This window comes from Dermacentor variabilis, chromosome 2 (assembly GCF_050947875.1).
Source record: "Dermacentor variabilis isolate Ectoservices chromosome 2, ASM5094787v1, whole genome shotgun sequence".
Lineage (NCBI taxonomy): Eukaryota > Metazoa > Arthropoda > Arachnida > Ixodida > Ixodidae > Dermacentor > Dermacentor variabilis.
The window spans coordinates 92,596,264-92,605,681 of record NC_134569.1 but is presented as its reverse complement, the minus strand read 5'-3'; the positions used below and the strand labels follow the sequence as shown (position 1 = coordinate 92,605,681).

At 45.7% G+C, this 9,418-nt stretch overlaps 1 protein-coding gene across 2 annotated transcripts in view; it reads left to right on the top strand.

The window, feature by feature from the left end:
- The first annotated feature begins 5,626 nt into the window (after window positions 1-5,626).
- The window catches only part of Frmd5 (FERM domain containing), a 58,993-nt gene continuing 55,201 nt past the window's right edge, over window positions 5,627-9,418 (top strand). For both annotated transcript variants that reach the window (XM_075681329.1, XM_075681328.1), the window contains exon 1: window positions 5,627-5,784. The gene's annotated coding sequence lies outside the window, so the exon portion shown is untranslated. The remainder of the gene's footprint in view (window positions 5,785-9,418) is intronic.

Genomic DNA, 9,418 nt, shown 5'->3' with positions numbered 1-9,418 from the left:
TACACTGCGTTGCCGGGAAACCGCTGCGCTCACTTTTGTTTACAGAGCAGGCTCTGCTCAAACGAAGCCGCGACGACTTTCTGTGACGTCACGGCTCAAAATAGCGCACACGGTGAAAAACGACGACACTGCCTGGCTCGACGGATGATATAACAAGCAAGCAAGCGGCGACGCGGGTGCGCGCGAATTAATCCGAACTTGCTTGATAATTAGGACGCATGAGAGCCGTAACGTAAGACCATTCGTTAAACGGAGAGGGATTTATTCTGGGTCCTCCCGAGGAAGCACGTGGGAATACACCGACCTTCTCATTAAGTAACCAAGGCAACAGGCGATTCGCGTAAAACAAGGAACGTTTGAACGAGAGAGAGGTATTTATTACGACAGAAAAGCTGAGAGGTCGGCCTGAATCTAAATGTTCTGGCCTACTACTCGGCGTAGGGGGAAGGGGAAAGGGTGTAGAAAGAAAGAATAGAGAGACGTTGATTGTGAGGATGAAGATGGTGGTGAGAATCTTGCACGCTTCAAGACTCTTTAAAGTTTCTTGTACCGTCTCATTTAAATGAAAAATCTAACTAACTACATTTAAAGAAGTGCAGACAGCCGCACCTTGGTTCTGTTTTCCTCTTCGTCAGAATTGCGGATGCTTTGGCTTGTTTGGTACGGCATTCTAGGAAATTCTAAAGCAGGGATACATTGACGAACAGAAGGATGACGGTACACGAGTGTTCGTTGTGGCCTACTTTTTTTTTCTGCGTGTCAACACGCCATGGAGATTCTAAAAAAAAAACATGTGTTTATCCCAGTACGTATACGCACTCATTCACAAGGCACAATTAATGAAATTATGGGGTTTTACGTGCCATAACCGCGATCTGATTACGAGGCACGGCGTAGTGAGGATTAATTTTGACCACCTCGGGTTCTTTACCGTGCAGCTAAATCTAAGTAAATGGGTCGTTTTTTTTTCTTTCTTTTTTGCATTTCGCCCCTATGGAAACGCGGTCGCTGTGGTCGGGATTTGATTCCGCGACCTCGTGCTTAGCAGCGCCCCACCAAAGCCACTAAGCAACCACGGCGGGTACCAAGCGCGATTCGCAGACACTCAATGACTACCGATAACTGACTTCTCATCCTCTCTCTCTCTCTCTCTCTCTCTCTCTCTCTCTCTCTCTCTCTCTCTTCGTTAACAGCAAGATATCGATATATAGGACCGTCGAACTCGCTGCAAAACAATAAGTCACAATATCGGCTCAAAATTTCTGCACAGAACAAGAGAATTTGTTATTGTGAGGCACACGCTACGAGAAAACGCCCCGACACTATTGCTTAGATAACAATCACAAATGCGCGTGACGCTGTGCCTGTGTTTTTGAACCCGAATTAGCCAGCCCAACCACGGCTTCGTACGTCACTCATATAAGCCCTTGAGAAGCCCAAACGCTAATTATAACAACCTTTTTAAGAATAGAAAAAGAATGTGTTCGGGCATTCGACCTATTGTTTCGTAATCATAAATAGAATACCTACAGCTCAAATATAGTGCTCAAATTCACATATTACCACTGTTCACAAGAACGTATACTAAGGGGAAAAAAGAAAAATTGCATGCAGAAGTGAATATCGCAGTTTATAAGACATTATTTGTGCCTCGCGTACTGTTGAAAGTAAAAAGTAAACACATAGCCCGAATGAATGAACTTTCGGACACGGAACAATCTGCTTCTGAAATTTTTATGTAAGCAGCCTTTGCCATTCTAATCTCGTATGACAGTCGGAGGAGCATCAATTAAATTTACCTAATGGTGTGCCTCAAATCTTATGTCTGCTTGGACTGCGAAACAAGCATATCGTGAAATTTGCCTTTTATATTTTTATGATTTAGAGCATATTTTTTCATGCCTCTACGGTTGAGATATTAAAGTCGCTATTCTATATATATATATATATATATATATATATATATATATATATATATATATTTCGTTTCCGTCTATGCAGTCTTTTCTCGTTCGTTCCCCGTGCGAATACGTAATCATTATGTCATAAGTTACATGAACGCATGTTACGAATCCTGTGGGAAATTTCGACGTGTCACAACCTTGGTCATTGGCGCGGCTCAGTGTTGTCCGGTTGATCTCTTCTGTAACAGTTCTGTAGCGCAAGCAGACAATGACAGGAGCGACGGGAGACGTCTCCCTTCTGTCTTTGTCTGCTTGCGCTAAGAAAAAGAAATGTTATCCAAGTTTCATTACCAACACGCCCAACGCACCGCAGTGTTACTGATCACTTTTTGCCTGGAGCGATCCGTAAGAGAAAAAGATGCCACTATCCATGCAGTTCACGAGTCGGTTGAGCATTATGAACGTGCAAGTGTACCTCAAAGACGTGGCCGATAGAATTGAAGGATGGGGCCGCCTCAAAAAGAAACCGGACGTCCAATGGGTGTATATTTTGTGCATGCAAAAGGGGACCACGATTATTATTACTTGTATTTCGGGTTAAAACATATATGCAATGTACAGAGAGCGAAATAACGGAGGGAGTAGGCAGGCAACTGCCGCCGAAAGGTTCACACCGTCCACCTATACACTGTAGGAATGAGGAATTAGAAACACGAGTTGAGTGTATACGGAGAAGGGAAGTAAAGATGGAGGAGCACAAACGAGTTTTGCGAGCAGCCACTGCTATGAGGGTTAAAGTGACTCACGGATTTGTAGAAACACTGATGAAAGAGCACTGTGTGTCAGAAATAAAGCTGTTCAACACGTCCACCGCCAATATTCGGTGCCAGACAAAAAATAACGGTGCTTCTAACTAGTTGAAGACACAATCGCGCGAACTAAGACACAGGCCGGTGTTGGTGCATGAAAGGCTAGTTAGGGAACAAAAAGTTATATAAGTAGCGCCGAGGAAACAGGCAGACTGGAAAAAAAGAAAAAGAAAAAAAAAAGACAGCGCGGCGTCTGTCGTCCAGTCCTTTCACTGACAAGACATGGACCGGACGCGTTATATATATATATATATATATATATATATATATATATATACAGGGTGTCCCAACTAAGATGCTCCAAGATTTAAGGACGTGCAAATGTCACGTAGCTGGACAGAACCAAGGTAATCTTTGCCGACGCTTGGAGATAGATTATTTTTTGCATTCCGCCCAATTACGTAAGCAGTCTTAATTAATTATTCAACTTCTCAAATATTATAATATGATAATTATCAATGAGACAATTGTAGAGAAACATGAAAAACTCCCGATACACATTTCTGTTGCTCAATACGTGCTACATAACATTGTTTTTCCGACCGTAAAAGAAGCCCGCGAATACACGCAAAGTGCCTCGAGCGGCCAGTCGTGCGGCGAGTATGCGTGTATCATTATCAGGGCGCGTGGCGTCTTCTTCGTTGCGATAGCTCGAGCTCGGCTGGAATAAAGCGGTTCCTCATAAGCGGTGGAGGTTGCTTCTCGTACCCCCAAGTCCTTTCGAAATGGGTGGTGTCCAAATTACACTTCATAGGGTGGCGCCCTCTGGATTTAAAATGCGGATCTTGAAGGTTACGCTTTTGTTGGTTGAATGGGGCGGAAACGATCTTGGGAACCGAAAACACGTCACAGACGTCGGGTCTAGGACACCACCTGTTTCTCCCTGGAGCTCCGCTCGGGTCTCACCATGTGCATTCAAGATAAGCCTGGCACGTCCGACGCCGCTGCTCCTGCGCGGCCTTCGCCTTCCGTATACAGTGACTATCAGTAGCCGTCAGCGTGGCCCACGAGTGCTCGGTGGTCTGCGCGGTGATGACACCGATACTGGCTCGGCAACTACGACCGAGTCAGTGACTTGAACAGGCGGGACAGTTCTCAGCAAATGCGGAACGTGCCCTTCTACTTCTCCAACGTTGCAAAAACCTGGTTTTGGAACCATGAGTCAAATCTTGACTGGGTGACGTTCATGAGCTTCCTACAGTAATTACTGTATGAAACTTTATTCACGCAACAGATGCGTCAGATTTTCGGCCGCCCCCTCTATTCGTGTTTAGGTCGCAAAAACAAAGCTCGGTGAGCGTATCCTACAAATCATACATTGAGGATGTCCTCCTTGCAATGTGCAAGCGCGGGAACTCCATCATGCCCCAAAGTGACCGGATAAGTCATATTATCAAAGGCGTAAACGCCGTCGCCTTTAATGCCCATGCTACGCAGAACCCCGCTATGCCGTTCAGGATGTCATCTCTATTTGCCAGCGACTTGGGAACTCCAGTCCTTTCGCCTATACGCACCGATGCCTCTGATGTTTGTCTCTCTAAGGCCACGGACTGGAGAACACTGATTCGCGACATCGTTCGTGAACATCTTCATGGGAGATGCTCTTCCTATGTTCCATAACCTATACCGTCATAGCTCCTTCGACTGGCTTGCCTGACATCATTACAGAAGAGATCGCGTATTCCTCTCGTCTGACGTGTTCAAATCTATCCGGCGCTCGTCCTGTACCTACGTTTGCTGACGTTGCCGCGCTGTTTCCAGTTCTTAACGCGTCCCTGCGCCTATACGCCAGGAGACCACGCAGTTCACTGTCACCGCCAGCACGTGTACACTCCGACTGGCGTCCTCCTCGACCTACCTGTTATTACTGTGGCTATCGAGGACACACCTCCCGCTTTTGTCGACGGCGCCAACAAAATGAGCGGCACGGCTACGCTCCTCGGGAACGTACCGACATCCGTCCCCCCGTAAGCTACAGGGGGCTCTTCCTTGCACCGCTGGAACTCCTTCCGATCGCCGTTGCCGCCGCAGAACAGGGGTAGTGCACTCCCTTGAATGTTATTCCACTGGCCGAAACTATATATATATATATATATATATATATATATATATATATATATATATATATATATATATATATATATATATATGTCTAGCCCGCGTGATGATGTAATGTGCAGATCAGCAAGTGCATAGACACCGCGTACTATACGGGGTGTCCCACGTAACTTTAGCCAAACATTAAAAATATGCGAATGCCGCGTAGCTGGACAGAACAGCTGGAAAATGTCTTGAGCGACTGGCCGCTCGAGGCACTTTGCGTGTATTCGCGGGCTTCTTTCACGCTTGGAAAAAACCCTTTTACGTATTGAGCAACAGAAAGCTGTATCGGAAGCTTTTCACGTCACTCTACAATTTTCCCATTGACACTTTTCGTATAATTATAACATTCGAGAAGTTGATTAATTAATTACGACTAATTACCTAATTCGTCGGAATGAAAAATTAATCGGAGTATCAACATTAGTAACGACATTACCTTTGTTCTGTCCAGCTACGTGGCATTCGTATACTTTAAATGTGCGCTTTTAAGTTTTAATGTATACTTTTAAGTTATACGTGTTGCATGTTTTGTTACATGTGTTGTAACATGTGTTACATGTTACATGTGTTGTTAAAGTGTTACATGTACACAGCCACTGTGTACTGTACAGTCGTTATGCACATATGTATGTTCCGCTCTCGCCCGATCGCCCCCCTCCTGCGAAGCGCCGGGCGAGACGCCAAGACGAGGCGCAACCTGATCAGCCTAGCAGCGAGAATTCCTTATGAGCCAAGTCGAGCCAGCCGTCGCCCTAACGAGCGTCTCCGAGTCACTCGACCCGACGGCAGGCGAGTAGACCCTTGATGAAGGGCATCCTCCAGCCGTGCCTGGCCGCCACCGCGGCTTCCTCTTCGTGCCGGTCCTCCTCCGTGACTGCGGGCGGACCTTTCTCCGTATAACGGTGCTTGTGAGTGCGTTCAGCGTACACACGCGTGCGTGCGGGGTGCGCCACGTTTGCCCGCTTTCATCTTTCTGCATAAATGCCGGCGGACGTAACTTAATATGCGCAGCGGACGGTTTTTAGTGCAACGTAAAATGGAGGGAGAGGGGGAGGCAAACCCTCTCCTGCTTCTGTGTGTGCGCGCTTCCGTTATCTTTCCGAGAGCTTTTAAGCAAATGGCCTAACATAATATGCGCTTTATGGCGTAACCGCGCTGAGGCAAGGGGGGGGGGGGGGAGGTCAAACGGCTGACGTCGTAAGGGCGCACGTAATATATTCAACCCCCCCTCCCCACCCCTGCTCTTTTACTCCCACCTCTATCACCTCTCATTTTCTGCCTCTTAGTATTTCGCAGAAATACTGCCTTAGCGAGCAGTACGCACATCAGTGAGCCCCATCAGACGCTAGTCGGTAGCATTTAAACATTTTATGTGCGAGAAGTGCAAATATTTTTTTAAGAAGGCGCAAAACAAAGTAATCTCAACTCCTGCGTCTATGGAAAATATTTTAGTTCCATTTATTTCGTTGTGAAATACGTCACGGAAAGGACGACGTTATGAAGAAATATGGTGAGCCCAGTCGCAAAGCTGCAGCGAGGTGCTGCAACTAAAAGAAATAATGCAACAGGCCTTTCTTTATCTGTTTCTCTCCCTTATTTCTTCGCAGGAAAAGACAGGATTTTTCCTCAGGCGATGTATTTATTTTATTTTTATTTTTAAGAAACCGCAGCACTTGCGCCAAGGGTGTTCTTAGTTTTCGTCGCCTTCTTCTTTTTTTTTTTTTTTATCGTCTTCTGCATGTTTCCGACATAGTCGGCATGTTTCCATCCTGCATGACGAAAGCCTCCGCGCAGCGAAGTCATGAAAGACGGCCTGTCAAAAGATAGCGTCGCAGAGAGCACGCCTATAAAACCGAAAAGTCAGACCACGAAACTTTTTTTCCTCACTCTCGCACATCGGGCTCCGCCAGCAGCTATATACTGCGCGGCTGTCGACAAACGCTTTATGCAGTTTCCCAACGAGCCGCGACTATCTCGTCGGCGCAGTCATGTGCTATATCTCAGGCACGCGCTACGTTTTCTTCGCCGCCTTTGCACCAGATTACTGTTTAGGGTAGCTGCTCAGTAAGTTAAGTCGCACTGATGTCTCTTCGATGGAAACTGTGAGAGCTATCGAGTTGTTTCTTTACTAGCCTTGTGGCGTACGAGTGATTATCTCTAAGGTGTATAAAACAGCCCTTGTCGTGCCGTCCACGTGTTCCTACACCCCTTTCGCTATCCCACGAAGCATCGAAACTAAGTACCGCGCCGGGCAAGCGGTCACCTGAAAGTGTGTTTGTGCCTTTAGTTACCGAGTCATCGCTGCACGACCGCTCAAAGCTTTCGAAACTAATAATAATAATATTTGGGGTTTTACGTGCCAAAACCACTTTCTGGTTATGAGGCACGCCGTAGTGGAGGACTCCGGAAATTTTGACCACCTGGGGTTCTTTAACGTGCACCTAAATCTAAGCACACGGGTGTTTTCGCATTTCGCCCCCATCGAAATGCGGCCGCCGTGGCCGGGATTCGATCCCGCGACCTCGTGCTCAGCAGCCCAACACCATAGCCACTGAGCAACCACGGCGGGTCTTTCGAAACTAAGCCATACACCAGAAACGTTTAATTACGTTGCGTGCCATAGGTTGTCCCGAGACTTATGATGGATTTTACTTTTATAATTGTAAGATAATCTGTATACTTGCCGAGTTCTTCGTCGAACGCGCATAGCACGCTGCTGAAGTCGCACAGCGATTGATCAAGTCGAAGTAATAAGGAAAGAGAAAGAAAGAAAGCGGAGGGATCACGGACGGACAACGCAATGAAATTGTCCTGCTGCTTTCTTCTGGATGTCTTCGACTTCATCTTATGTCTTATGTCTTCATCTGTATCTTCCCTTGTTGTTGTTTTTTTTTACAGCGAAGCTGTTAGTGCGATTATAGAAGCGCTCCAGAACGTTATACGTCTGTCTTAGCAGTTTTCTGAAGAAGAACTAGATAACTCGGGAAGTTAATATTTTGAAGATATATGAGAAATGTTAGAGGGGGATCTGGAGGTAAATTTTCAAGGGCGTGGGTTAATTAGGGGATAGACAAAAATTGCCGAACCCTCGTTATCGGTCCGTGTAGAGGCGTTATATGAAGCGCTTACGTTTCCTCGCTTCGCTGAAAAAAAAAAGCAAGGACGGCAGCGATTTCATACATGTAGAAAGGGTGTCCATTTCATGCCGCTCCTGTACCGAAAGGTTGAACTGTATAGGTTGATTATGTGTTTTGAAAATAGCTACTTAATACTTGTTCTCTCCTAATTTTCATGCTTTATATGAGACGTGTATAATTGGTTTCCACGGGCTTTTCGGTGAACCATGCGAGTGTCATACTGCCATTGTCATCAATATTTCCCATAGCATAGGATGCATAGGTGTTTCCCATAGTTCCAAAGCAACTGTGCAAGATTAAATATGATGAGAATTAGGGGCATGGTCAAGTGTAATGTTGGGCGAAATTTTCACGTTTCTGCCTTAATTAATATCGTTGCAAATAATTACACAACCCTTGTTTTTTCTCTATATTTATGATTTATAGGTATACGTATATGAGGTTCGTATAGTACACAAGCTTTCCTGTGTGTTCAGTGAACTAAACAAGGCACCCCGTTTACATTTGCATAAAATTAGGGACAAGTTTTCGGTAATGTGTGGGCGAAGTTCAAAGTGTGCGGAATATTTAAGGCCTTAGCTGTAAGTTACGTATGGAAGTGATCCGGAGCGGTCTAACTGTGTTACATACTTTAGCCTGCTTTCCTGGGAGAACTATGAACGCCACCAAGATCAATTTAGCGACCAAGTGGGTAACATTGTGGTCAATGTTCTCGCGAAGTAAAACGTGTGGATGAATTACTGCCTTAGTCAAAAATTTCGTAACAATTGCTCAGAAGCGTTCCATGCGGGCAGGATTTCAAACAGGCTATAGTCATTTGTGGGCAACATTTGTGGGCAACTCGCCATCTAGCAGCGCCATGTGGAAGCACGCAGAGAAAATTCGTCGATGCGCACGGGCGGCATTGGGGTGCCGAACGCGATATTTTTTTTTTCAAAATTTTAAACCGCCAAGTTGGGGGCGCGACCCGTACACGGGCGCGGCCCTTACACGAGTCTATGCGGTATGTGGTTTAATTTGAGGTAACTGAAATTCTTAGTGCAACTGCTGAAAAGTAACATCTTCGCCGGAAATTGGGCCGTGATTCTGCATGGTCGCACAAGTGAGCTGTCTTTTATTTATTTATTTATTTATTTACTTAAATATTTGTTTATTTATTTATTTATTTTGAGAAAGGAAGTGAAGCTCTCTCAAGCGCTACGAGAAGGCGGCCTGACTTGCACAGTACATGATCGTCGTTGCTTTACGCTGCGAGCCGTGAGTTGAACACAGAGCCGCGAGTTCAATATTAAATCTGTGGCTCTTACTGGTAAGTAAAACTAAATTGCAAGCGTACTCGTATACTTGCACACACGTGAGAGTGCATCGCGTGCGCACCGCTTTCGGAGCTTTATCACCGTATATT